Source organism: Cucurbita moschata, unplaced genomic scaffold (genome assembly GCF_002738365.1).
Source record: "Cucurbita moschata cultivar Rifu unplaced genomic scaffold, Cmos_1.0 Cmo_Scf00056, whole genome shotgun sequence".
Classification (NCBI taxonomy): Eukaryota; Viridiplantae; Streptophyta; class Magnoliopsida; order Cucurbitales; family Cucurbitaceae; genus Cucurbita; species Cucurbita moschata.
Window position 1 is genome coordinate 526494 of NW_019268572.1, and position 14287 is coordinate 540780.

At 36.2% G+C, this 14287-nt stretch overlaps 1 long non-coding RNA gene across 1 annotated transcript in view; it reads right to left on the minus strand.

Annotated features, from left to right (window-relative positions):
• Nucleotides 1-13317: 13317 nt before the first annotated feature.
• LOC111436598 overlaps nucleotides 13318-14287 on the minus strand; it is a 13067-nt gene continuing 12097 nt past the window's right edge. Inside the window, exon 3 of the long non-coding RNA XR_002709279.1 lies at nucleotides 13318-13334. This is a non-coding gene — a long non-coding RNA (uncharacterized LOC111436598). The remainder of the gene's footprint in view (nucleotides 13335-14287) is intronic.

Sequence of the window (14287 nt, forward strand, 5' to 3'; positions counted from 1 at the left end):
GCAGTCAATCACTCATTCACTAAACCAAGACATTCTTAACTTAAACACTAATCCCAGAATAACTCTTGTTCCTATAGTGTTCTTAGTTATTGCTGTTTTGGTCAAGAATATATCAAATCTTAGTATTTCTTCGTAATTGTGACCCGCCATTTTCAGACCTCATAGATCGGTCCCAACAATGCTATCAAATGAAAAAGCCAAAGTTGGGAACAGACCTAAGAAATCCTATCCATTTCTGGAGTTTGCGTTGTTTCGACTCCCATGTTACGACCCTCCGAATGGGTAGTTGCTCTAGGGCAACATGCAGGTGGAACATGGGAATCTCACGGTGCAACCTAGTTGTGGAGACCATAGGACGTATTTTATATACTTCCTTCTCCCACTTACTATAAATACTTTCTCTATTCACCTTGTTATTGACTCATGCAAATACCTTCCGAATGGAGGACGCTCCCAGGGCGACATGAGGCCGAGCATGAATCTCACTGTGTGAATTTTACAGAGAGCATGAAAAGAAAACGATGTATCTTATATACCTTTTTCCTCCCACTAAGTATTTTAGATGGTTGGGTATACTCATTAAGTATATTCCGGCTAATTAAATATAACTTAAGTCTAGGTGATTTTTCTGAATCTTACATCATTTAAGCATGCTCATAAAACTGGGCTAACTAAGCTCAAGTACTGGTCCGATCTCCAGGTAGTAGGTGTTCCGTAAACCGTCAACTTAAGTACCTCCAGTCTTAGACAAGATCGTGCCAGATGAGCTTTCTCGTAACCGCAATTTTGTAAGACATCGACCTATTTTAACTATTAAAATTGATCGTGCTAGGTTCTTAACCCTAAGTGAGCATGCACTTATCTTTATTATAGATTTTAACGTCTATCTCGTTTTATGACGTTGAAAATAACCTATAACATGTATCTAACATGCTTTATATAACAATTTTATAATCATCTATTCCATGCAATAATATAACAATTTATATCTATCACTCATGGAACCCTAAACATGCATACTATACATTATAACACTTATAACATACTTGGAATGCATGAAACATGCTTAGCCTATGGTGGAATTTTAAATCTATATGACATACTTTATGCATATACATTTTCTATTTAATTAAAACATACATTTATAATGCATAATTAATTAAACACACTAAAGTGGGTTGGTTTTGGCATTTTAAAGCAAGCAATTAACTAAATTATTACATTAATAATTAAAATAACTTTAGCCGCTCCCGAGGATCACGAACCGGGCGAACCAACCCTTAAAAACGTTGAATCGGACCCCAACGACAGAAAAAACACCTGAACCGCCTCTTCCATCTTCTTCGTTTCAGCTTGCTATCTCTTCCATTTTCGATCAATTACAACTTAAAATGGACTCTAATGTCTCCATAAAAATTACAGACCTTTCTTCATTCATTAAAGCCCATACACATTCGGCTTATTACAATAATTGTATCAAATGGAAGCATAAAAAAAATGCCAAAACCAAAACCATCCACTTTAGCAACCACAAATTTCATTCATGAAATGGTACCCACAATTTTCAAATTAATGTAAATAAAGTGCCTAAAACATGCTCTAATACCAATTGATGGTGTTAATATAACACATGCGGAAGCAATTTGGATCTTAGGCACTTTTAGAACATCAATTATAGTAAATAACTAGCATGTTCATAAGTATTAAAACTTAATGAGTTTAAATACTAACCTTTTATAGTTCAAACTTCTTTTTTCTCACGAACCGGTTTCGAACCACCACTACTGTCTTCTCCACTATCCTCCGATCTTAGAACGAGATTGTGGAATCCAGTGAGTGACTAAACTTGGGAGGGATTTTGTATATGTGAAGAGAGTGTTTGTGAGAGGTTTTTCTCAAGGTTTTTCACTAAGAACAAGAAAACCTTCCATGTACCATGATCACTCTATTTAAAGAGTCATGTTTGCATGTTCATGCAAATTTGAGATCACCAAATTTTGACACTCAAAATTCCACTCAAACTTGTGGGGTTTATTTGGCAAGCATGCAAGTTTGGTTAAACCAAATTTTGACACCTCAAAATTCCACTAACATGGATTTTTTCATTAAATGAAGTCAACATTTTGACTTTCTTAATTTTAATTCAACAATTAATTTGAATAATTAATTTCAAATTAAAGTAACATTAAATGATTAAAAAACTTTTTAATTAATATTTAATATTAATTCAAATGTCAATATCAATCAATTCTGACATATAATTGATTAAGATATTTAAACCTTATTTAAATATCTCAGATTCTCTCTTTTTGTTTAATTCGTAAATAAAACAAAAATGCGGTTAAATATATCATATATATGTAGCGCATATTCCCCAATTTGAATTCGAACACTTCGAATTCACTCGTCACACTGTTCTATGGTTTAGTCCAATATGAGCTAGCAGAGGGACCTAATGGACCTATAGATCATGGGCTCCAACGATCCAAGATTAACCGGCTAAACTCATTAACCTTGTTAACCAACATTCGTTAACTACTAAGACACTCCACTATAGCCTAGTAGTTGCACTCCCCTCACTATAGATATATTTCTGTCCATTTGATATAGCAATAATTAGTAAGTTGATCCTTCATAGGTTGTTCGTAACTAGAGCTGGGTCAATTTACCGTTTTACCCCTGAAGTTACTTCTTGTTCCTTATGTCTCACTGATCCTCTAATGAACAATTGGTTTGTGGTCCAACCAGTAAACCGAATCTTTCTCAGGCCAATGAGAGGGTGGGGCCCCTTGTTCAAGACTTGGAGTCAATGCTTAAGGGAACTACCTCTCTTCTATCCCTAAAAGTGGGTAGGAGTGAATTCCGTCTTGCACCCCACGTCCCCAGCCATTCACCCAGTCTTACCCCTGAAATGGGAGGTCTATTGAGTCGGCGAACTAGAGCCACTCTCACCCATGCAAATCTAAGGATAATTCCGAATAAACAAGAGTTCATGGTTAGCTCAGGATTAAAACCGAGTTACCTAGGTTATCGAATGAAAAGAAAATCAGTCTCAATAGTAAACGACCTTATAAAGTGAGAGTGGTTTTCTTCATGGTCCGATCTTATGCAATACTCATTGCATAGGACGCCCCCACTCACATGTCTCCACATGTACAATTTAGTGATCACATTGTTTATATCATATACAAAAGTGTGCCGCATCCATAGTGTCCCTAGAATAAGGTACTCAGCCTTATCCTTATATTATAGATCATTTTGACTATATACTTGAACTTGATCCACTCTTATGTCTCTACATATAATTCAAGTAATCATACTATAGCCAGAGTGTTCTTAGTTTATTGAATTTAGATTAATGATCGTAAAGTTCACTTTATTCAATAACAATCTTTACTGAATAAACAATAATAACTTTATTGAAAATAGAATATGTTTTTGTTTACAAACTATGAGTTTTAGGACATAAAACCCAACAGTATGCACATAAGCATAGGGATACTTCCCCTAGAGATGATGAGTGTGTTCATGAGGTGCATGACACCAGGGTTCCGTTGACCTCCAGACGTCGCTACAAATTAGCTTGACTAGAGAGGGTCCAAGGGGTGTGCGAGTCTACCTAGGGATTCTCACTCGCACGTGTATGTTGTGCGTAGGGAAGTACTACACATCCATAGTAGTCCGAGACTAGAAGCCACCCCTAGAGAATAGAGATAGGGTCCCAAAGAGATTAGACTAGAGGGTTGTATCAGAAGAGATGATAAGATGGAATTTAGAGGGACCTCATGCATGTTGTATGCACATAAGCATAGGGATACTTCTCCTAGAGATGATGAGTGTGTTCATGAGGTGCATGACACCAGGGGTTCCGCTGACCTCCAGACCTCGTTACAAATTAGCTTGACTAGAGAGGGTCCTGGGGGTGTGCGAGTCTACCTGGGGATTCACACTCGCACGTGTAGGTTGTGCGTAGGGAAGTACTACACATCCATAGTAGTTTAAGACTGGAAGCAACCCCTAGAGAATAGAGATAGGGTCCCACAAAGAATAGAGATAGGTCCCATAGAGAATAGAGATAGGTCCCAAGAGCATGATTGCATTTGTTTGCATTTGCATGACCACTATGGTGGGGCCATTTATTGAGTATTCTTCAAAATATTCACGTCGTGTGCCACATCATTTTTCAGGTAAAGGCAAGGTGCACATGTATGGAGGACGGCGGCATCGCGAGTAGAGACTGTGGCACGTGTATAGGGTAGACTCATATTTAAATTCCTAGTCTTAGGTTAGAATAAGTTGTTTTGCATTTCATCTTTTTACATTATTTTGTATTTGTTTTATTTTCTCTAAATTTCAGTACTTCGAATACATGTAAGACCATGACTGTGTTTTTCAAAGAAAATGATGTTTTAAATATTTTCGACATTTATACTAGAGATGAGGTTTTTTTTAATAGTTATATTCTGCATTTTAGCATAGCGTGAAATATTAGTAGCAACTCTGAGTATGTAAAAATTTAAGGTCGTTACAATAGCAATTAGCATCAAAATGAGAAAATGACTGGAAGGTGAAAATGTGAGATTCTATGTCGGTTGAGGAGGAGAATGAAGTATTCTTTAGAAGGGTCTACAAACCTCTCCCTAATAGGCGTATTTTAAAAAATTTTGAAAAAGTCCAAAAGAAAAAATCCAAACAAAACAATATCGCTCATAGTGGCCTTCAAGGATTAGAGAGGTAAAAACATTAAATGAACTAAAATGACAAATAGGCAAATGAAAGAAAAGAATTGTAAAAAGAAAATGAAAATTGCAGACAAATGAAAGCATAGGACATGAAAATTGATGAAAGCATAGTTGAGAATTTTGTGAAAGATAATGACATTTTTTCCCGTGAGTTAGACTCCATTTTATCACTTCATTTCTGTCGATCTGTTTCATCTGATGATTGCACACTATTTTCCTCCAGGATAAACCGGCGCTAAAACTAATGGAAAACAGTCATAATATTTACGTAATAAGAAGCACCAAACATGTATGGTGCTTATTGCGTCTCCACACTGCACAAGAGTTATTATTAGACGAGCTAGAGTGTGGTATTCCGTGACACATGCACTCATTCATGAAAATTATCTATTAAAAAATGTTTCCCATGATGAAGAGAGATGAAGGAATAGAGACGTGAGTTTTGAGAAAAGTGATAAATTAGGGTTACAAAATGGTGGGCGTGGATTATAAATAGGGGTAGGTTGGGAGCTACGTCCGTCCTTCAATTTAATTTAGTTTTCAATTAACTACAAACAACCAAAGCAATGATAGTGACCTATTCTTAGACTAAAAAATCAAATGATGGACGATTAAATTGGTTTGGTGAGTGTTGTTGGTTGCCACTTCAATAATTGATTTGTTTGTGGTGCAAGTCTTTGTTGATGGTTTCAAAGTCAGACCAAGAAACTACACCTAATTCAGCAAAGTTGAAATAAAATGTTGTCAAATATAGCTCCATTTATTTTCCAACAACAAGTTGGGCCATTCTTGCAAGTCTCAATGCTTTTTCTTTTTTAATATCAAGAAACATGGACTGCCCGATATTCCTTCCTTGAATTTCTCAATTTCAAAATTTTCAAATTTCTCTTAAATGCATTCCGACAAGGTTGTTTCATTTCAAACCATGTTTTTGTGTTTCACATTTTCTGTTCTTCCTCTCAAAATGGACCAAATGGAATCAATGTTCAGACCATCTAGATTATATATTTTTTTTTTATTTCAAAATATAAAATCTCATGAGCCCTCTTTATTTAATTTACAATAAATCAAGAATTAGTCCAAGCAATATAGTTGAGAATAGACTGAAAGCTTTGACTATGCTTTTTTCATAACATTACAAATCCATGCAAGTATTCTTGTACAGAACCCACAGTTTTATCCAAAATGTCAGCGCTTAGTTTTAGAATTTATATTTTCAATGTAAATAATTATAGTTCAATCGAAAATCTATGTGCCACTTGGCCAACGTCAAACTACCCTCCTTACCAAAAAAAAAAACACAAAACTCCTTTAAATAATATTAATTGCACCCTCCATTTTTTAGTTTTTTTTTAGCTATTCCTCTAAAATCTTACTTAATTATTACAATTTGTACTCCATAGAGAGTAATGGCTACAATTAGTATTAAATTTTCTTCTCTATGCCAACGTTTTATCTTTTTTATTTTTATTTTTAATTTATGAGTTTGTTATCAACAATATAAAGGATGAAACGATATTTTCATTATATCATAAAGAAACAAACGTGTGATTACGGTGAATATAATATAAATAATAAGCCTTTTCACATTAATTTTTTCATGGTTTTGCTTTAAACTTCTCCAAAAGGCGGTCTCGTACCAATAGAGAGAATATTCTTTGTTTATAAATCCATAATCATTCCTTAAATTAGCTAACGTGGGACTTTCATTATCCAACAGTTGAATGTGCACTCGTGGGCCATGATGGTCGCAAGCGTGGGCTAAACAGCTGCGACCCCGTATGTGGACGTGGAGCCTTGGTGAAGGGTTGGACTAATACTGCTACTGCTTTGGGTTGCTACCCAGATTAGGTCCAACCCGACCCGATTCAGTTCTTTTGGAGCTTGTCTTCGTCACCCGCTTTTGCATTTTCAATTTCCCTCTTCTTTGACGATGCTATGTAGAGGTGCTCGGATGTTTATTTAAGACAGTAACACCTCTAAAACGTAAACAATCACATTGGTATGGATTGGTAAATAGAAATTGAAAATGAATGGAGTTAGATTTCAATGAAAAATAGAACGGAAATCGACTCTTATAGGTAATAATGATCCTCAAGTACCTTAATCTTTAAAGAACTAGGAGTGTCATTCATCTTTTCATTCTCACGTAACCTTTTTAAATAGATGGTTTTAACAAATTACCCTAGCAAAAATTACCTTTTGCACAAATTACCTATCCCTCAAGTGCACAAATTACCCTAACAAATACTGTGTAGGTTTTGCAAGGCCAATCTTCACTTCTCTATCTTTGTTCGTAACTCAAGTTTTCATAAAAGGGCAAAAATTTGTAATCTATTACACTGGATTAGTCTATTCTATACTTGCGAAGTAAAGACACGTGGAACACGTTATAAACTAGAACTTTGAAGAGATAAATGAAGCATGAGCTTAATGAGCCATTATGATAAGTTCAAAACACCTCCTTCGTGGGTGACTTAGGTCATGTTGCCTACCATAAATGGTAAGTTTTTAGGCCTTAAATCAGATTAACCTTTTATAAGATTCCATTAAAATTTATGTAACTCAGAGGAAGACTAAGGCTCTTAAGTAAGGTTTAAGGAGTCCAAGGGAAGAGACCTGAGCAAGTTATTCCAATGTCCTAATAAAATTTGATAAAAAAATTTGGATGGTTAATTGGTTATAGAGAATAAATTTTAATGTGTTTAACCAGAAAAAAATAACAAAAAAGGAACCAAGGGTTTTTAGAAAAGTTTTTAAACGTTAATAATAAAATAATTTAAAATGGCAAGTTACCAAAATGCCCTTAAAGTACAAGATAATTACAAAAGGCTTTGATCAGAAAAATATATTCTCTAGGTAGCCTCCATAAAATCAATCAAATCTCAAAATCCAACTACCAGATTGAGCTGAAATTCAGTATGTTCTGAATTTTAAGACGATTCGAAGCTCTTTTGATCCAATGACTTATATTCAAAATCAAAATCGATAACACTCTTGTCTGAGAAAGATTTTCTAACTAACCTTCTATAATTTTTAAGATTCAATTAAAGTTGATTCTGGAACCAACAATAGGGGTGGAAGCTTGAATATTTTGGTATCATTTTGGGACAGGCTCCAAAGTAGCTAAATCTTGAGGAGAAGAGCCTCAATTTTATGAGTTTTTGTTAGTCTTAGGGCTCTTCAAAATTAAGAAGCTATGATTAAATATTTTTTTTCAAACCAATTACTACACATTCTAAATGAACTCACCAACAAGTTAGAACTCACCAACAAGTTTGAATCCAAGTTATAACTCACCAACAAGTTTGAGAAAGGATTCGAGAGCTGAAAAATAGCTCAAACACATTTAACCAATTCGAATTTTCATGACAATGGGAATAAAGAATTCAAAAATAAGACTGAGGTTATAGACAATGTCATCCTTTTAAACTAGTCTCAATCAATTTCAGGACATTCAAGAAAGAAGTTTTATGAAGACTATAAAGGCGGAAAAACCTCTAGATGAAGGGGAATCAAAGAAACTTCAATGTGGTCCATTCTTTTTATGGAATTGCTAAAAGAAAAAAAAATCCAAATTCTTCATCCACCGTCCTTTAAAATCAAATAAAAAAAATACCATGAACATCGTAGCATGGTAGCATTGAGATGAGAAGCATTCATGAACAATTCAAGGGCTAAGGATCCCTATCGAGTTGCTCAATCAATCTCAAAATCTACAACAAAATAATAATAATAATAATAATAAATGGGTAAGGTTCCGAAAGGTTCAAACTTAAAATTAGGAAAATCGAGAAAGGTTCGTTCATCTAAAACTATTTATTAAACTTGAGGAGAAGATAAGAAAGAGATCTCATAAAGGAATCTAGGCCTACGTGTCTAGAATGCCGCAACCAATAACAATTTTTTGTGTTTTCAATCGGCAAGAAATATGTTTTCTAGTAACATTCAATGACTTATATCTTAGGCTATATATCACGACAAGATATGAAATTATTCCATAATTCTTTTTTGATTTAACATCTTTAAGTTTCATGAAGGAACTAAGGAGACAGTTACTGCATGAGTCTTCGAGAAGTTGAGTTTTAGAAGGGTGCTGAACACGGGCCTTGTTAGCCCAAAAATAATGCACCTTTTGTTTTTCTCATATTAAACCCAATCCAAACTGGTTCTTAAGAAATTTTTGATGATTCTAAAAACTAGATTCAAAGATAGATTTACCCAATAAAATTTGGAGTAATATAAATATCAAAATCTCGAAAATGGAGGTCTCGAACATCAACTTCGAGCTAAGTAGCAATCTAGAATCTTTTTAAGAAATACTTGTATAAATCACTTGGATCTTATATTTAAAGAATTATGGAAGAAATAAGTCAAGAATCGTGAGTTAAAGACCAAAATCGAGCGACTTGGGAATCAAGTAAAGTTAAAACAACCCACTAAACAAAGTCTACTCCTTATGATATTTTAATGTTAGGAATAGTATAATATTTTAAGGATATATATATAAATTTGTTGGTTATTGGATAAGATAAAGTAGCTAAACCAAGAAATGATGCAAAAGTGACCATAATGCCCTTACGGTAAACTATCTCTGGTTTATGACCCGAATGACCTTCAAATATGATGAAACTTTATATCACTCCTTATTTTATCATTTTTAAGGACCATGTAAAATTTTAAGTCCATTGAATGATGTTTAGGGCTCAAACAAAGTTTAGGGTGATAAATGACCAAAAAGCCTCTAAGATCTCTTTGAGATATTCCAAAGCTTCAACCACTCTCCAACTGACCAAAGGTTTGAGTAAGGCTTCTATATAAATATATGTAGGTTTACTTAAGATTTTAAAAAGTTTTGATCAAGTTTAGAACCTAAACCAAGTTAGATGTATGAGTTTAGACTTAAGGAAAAAAGATATGACTATCCTAATGACTCCCAACCTAGATTTATGATCTTTTTAGAATGTCTTAGAAATATGTTATGACCTTATGATACTTTGGATAAGTACGCATGTTACTATAAGGGTATAAGTTAAGACTTAACTAAAATGCCTCTTATAGCTAACCTGATCTATGGATGCAAATGAACCCAAAGGATTTAAAAATTTAATGTAACTTGTGCTCACTTAAGGGCCTTTAATGTTGTTAAAGAATCATGATTAACGTGTGTTATAAATTTCATGTCACATTTAGAGTTTGTCCTTGATTTTTAAACAACCAAGAGTTTCCCTAAGCTAAGATAAGCTCTACGTTCATCCTTAATTTTAAAGAAATTTAGATGCTGCCTCATGATAAGTTTTAAGATAATCCTTGATTTTTAAGCAATCAGGAGGCTACCCTAACTCAAGACGACCTTAAAGATAGCCCTTGATTTGTAAGTAATTAGGATGCTATCTCATGATAAGTTTTAGGATGATTACTGATCTTTAAGCAATCAGGAGATTACCCTACTAGCTCAAAGTTAGCACTAGATTTACATGTAATCAGGGTGCTATCTCATAATAAGGTCTGGGATTAGTCCTTGGTTTTTAAGCAACCAAGAGACTACCTAGAGTCAAAGATATGCGGTTTGGGATTAGTCCTTGGTTTTTAAGCAACTAGGAGACTACCTTGAGTCAAAGATATGCGGTTTGGGATTAGTCCTTGGTTTTTAAGCAACCAGGAGACTACCTTGAGTCAAAGATATGCGGTTTGGGATTCATCCTTGATTTTTAAGCAACCAAGATGCTACCTCATATAAATTTTAGGTTAGTCCTTGGTTTTGAAGCAACAAGGAGGCTACCCGAAGTCAAGACGAGCTCTAGGTTCATCCTTAATTTTTAAGCAATTAGAAGCTACCTATGATAAGCTTTTAAGTAACTAGGACACTACTTTAACCCAAAATGAGCTCAAAGTTAGTACTTGATTTTGAAGTATTCAAGATGCTACTTCACAATAAACTTTAAGTAGCATTTGATTTTTAAGTAATCAATATGTTCTCGTAAACTTTATGTAGCCTTTAAATTTTAAGTAATAAATGCTTTAAGGTCATGACTCAAGATAAGTAAGTTTACTGTACACCTATGTCATAAAGTAGCACTATAAAATTTCAAGTCCTCTAAGAGATTAAGACTGCTATGTCCCACTCAAGAACAAAGAACAAGGACTAAAGACAAAGACAATAACAATAACAAAGATCAAGAACTAAAAATCAAGGATAAAAACAAGAACAAGAATTATGATCTAAGTTATCAGAACAAGAAAAAGAACTTGACAAGAAAGAGTGGCACCCTAACACCCATTAAGGACACAATTAAGAGACTAGAGAAGTAGGTTACTTACTAAATTTTTGTACTTATTTAAGTTTTCTCATGCCTTCTAGGCGACAAGGAGTTGGTCAAGGATGGACACAAATATGGAGCAGGTGCCATATATAGCCAAACCTTTTACATGAGCACGCACCCTAGACCTTTTCCCTAAACCCTTCTACATGAGAACGCACCCTAGACCTTTTCCTGATGTGTCACTGTACACCATTGGATTCCCTGATCCATCTGGAACTGTGAGGACTAGTGTCGTCACCAACCTCTCCTTGAGTTCCTGGAAACTCTGTTCACAAGTTGATGTCCACACAAAGGGCTTTCCCTTCTCAGTTAACTGAGTTAGCATCGAAGATATTTTGGAGAAATCCTAGACAAACCTTCTATAATATCCAGCTAGTTCTAGAAAACTCCGTACTTCAGTGACTGTGGCCAACCTTGGCCACTTCATCACTACCTCTATCTTAGCTAGGTTCACTGTGATTCCTCTATTTGACACCACATGACCTAAAAACGGTACCTTAGATAGCCAAAACTCGCACTTGGAAAACTTGGCGTACAATCGCTAGGTTCTCAGTACAATCAGAACTTTTCTTAAATGCTCTTCGTGTTCTGCCTCCAACTTAGAGTACATCGTACACCAGAATGTCGTCAATAAACACTATAACAAAAGTGTCTAAGAATTCCTTAAACACCCTGTTCATTAGTTCCATGAAGACGGCTAGTGCATTGGTAAGGCCAAAGGACATGACGAGAAACTAGTAATGTCCATAGTGACTTCTGAAGGCTGTTTTGGGTATATCTTCTTCTCTTATTCTCAATTGATGGTACCCTGACCTCAAGTCAATTTTGGAGAAAACTGTTGCTCCCTGAAGTTGATCAAACAAGTCGTCGATTCTCGGGAGGGGATACTTATTCTTTATTGTGACCTTGTTCAACTCTCTATAGTCTATACACAGACGCAGAGATCCATCCTTCTTCTTGACAAACAGAACATGGGCTCCTCAGGGCGATATACTGGGTCATATGAAACCCTTATCCAATAGCTCCTATAATTGTTCCTTCAATTCCCTAATTTCTACAGGTGCCATTCTGTAGGGTGCCTTGGAGATCGGTGTAGTTCCTGATTCTAAGTCAATCCCGAAGTCAACTTCCCTAACTGAAGGCAAACTTGACAAATCCTATGGGAAAACATCAACGAACTCCCTGGCAATGTGTATTGACGAGACTATCTGTTCATTACTACTGTCTAGGATCACACTAGCTAAAAATATGCTTGCACCACTGCGGATCATCTTCCTAGCCTTTAGTGCTGTTATGACGCATGAGTTTTTTTTGGAAGTAGCTCCCTTATATGTAAAACTATCCCTTGACGGGAGTCTGAGAGTAACTACTCGAGTTTCAATATCTATTAGAGCGTGATTCTCGCCTAGCCAATCCATACCCAAACTAACATCAAAGTCTTGCATACTTAACACAATTAAAGCAGCTTCTATGACATATCCCGACATTGTCACACAACCTCCCTTAACCCTATGAGTAGCCATCAAGCACCCAGAGCACGAAGTTCTCGCTCAATGGGGCGAATTCGTCCATCAAGCACCCGGAACACGGCATACACAATTCCAACATAAATTAAACGCATGCATACATACGGCGGAAGCTTAAAACATACAAGCAACACTCAGATAATTTACCCAATACACTCATTATTAGGTTATGGAGCCTGCTGCTTATTTATAGCTTGGTCAACGGTTATATCCGGTAAAGCTATATCCGGTAAAGCTATATATGGTAAATAGCTATATATAGTAGATGGTTAAATCGGGTAAAGCTATATATAGTAAATAACTATATATAGTAGATGGTTAAATCTAGTAAAGCTATATTTAGTAAACTGAACTATATATATATCCCGTCCGGTAGAGCTTTGAAATGTACTTTCTATTCTCTGTAATTCTCTCTTATTGTACATACGTGAAGTCATAAATAAAAAAATCTTTTTAGCCAGAGTTCTCCTTGCACTTTTCTCTATCCTGTTCTTTGTGTTCATCTAGATCGAGCGTGTGCGTGGTTGTGCGATCCTAACACTCATAGCAATCAATCTGGCTAATATTTTACATGGAGAGCTAATCTGAAATAAAATTACTAGCATGCATGAAATCCAAGCGAATCCTACAAGTATATCTTCCTAAATATTGGGTGGTGACTTACCTGGTTGACGCGTGCCTTTTTGCTAGTGTTTCTTTGCCCGTGAGGTGTCCAAAAATACTAATTTCTTTATATTAGGTCCCTATTCATGTAAAAATAGCATTAGAACTGGAACCGGGATAAAAATCGAGCAAACAGAGGGCAATCAGGCCAAAACGACAGTGTCACGCGCGTTCACGCGCTAGCAGTGCGTTGACCACGCGCGTGGACGTCCGCCAGTCACAGGCTGCACGCGCACCTACCACGCGCGGCAGCCCCTGCGCAGTCGCGGGTCGACTGGTCTGGTTCGGCTCGGCTCACGTTTGCGGTTTGGCTCGACTTTGCAGGCAACACGTGTCGTCACCTCGCTGGAGCTCTGTTGCTTCAACCGACGATCGACGCGTGTCCGGCACCTATCATGCCGCCCTCTGTCGGTCATCGGCCGACCTCTTTGTTTTTTTTCTTTTTTCTTCTCTGTTCTCTGAAATCCGTAACACAGTCCCCTTTTTCAATTTACATATCTTTCGATCCGTAGATCGGATCGATATGATTTTTTCGGCAAAGTTCTAGGTCGTGTTACGGGCTACATCCTAGTATTTTTTTGTAATTTTTTATTGACTACCAGAAAAGTTAAGAGAATCGGAAGTTCTTGCACCGTTCTCGAACGATTCTCAGATATTCGCCTTCGGGTTGAGGTCTTGGCCAAACTTCTTCACAGATCGTGCGTAGAGTTGTTCCTAGGTGAATATTTCAGCATATTAGGACTCAATTCACATAGGAAAAACTCTGATCTAAGAAATGTCGTTCAGAACCTTACCTCGCGAAATGTTCTTGGGTCTTGACGAAGCGTCGGCCTCGATAACATCTCAATCCTTGTACAAGTCTCGTCTGAAGGTGGTCCGTTAAACTTCACGGCTGACTCCTCTCAAATTTCTCTTTAACTCTCTTTTTCTTTTGCAGGGGATGTGACAGGGTTCTCCTTGGACCCCTATTAGGGCTGGAGGGATAAAATGACATTTTTGCCCCTCAGTTGACTTAGCCCCCCCCCCCCCCCCC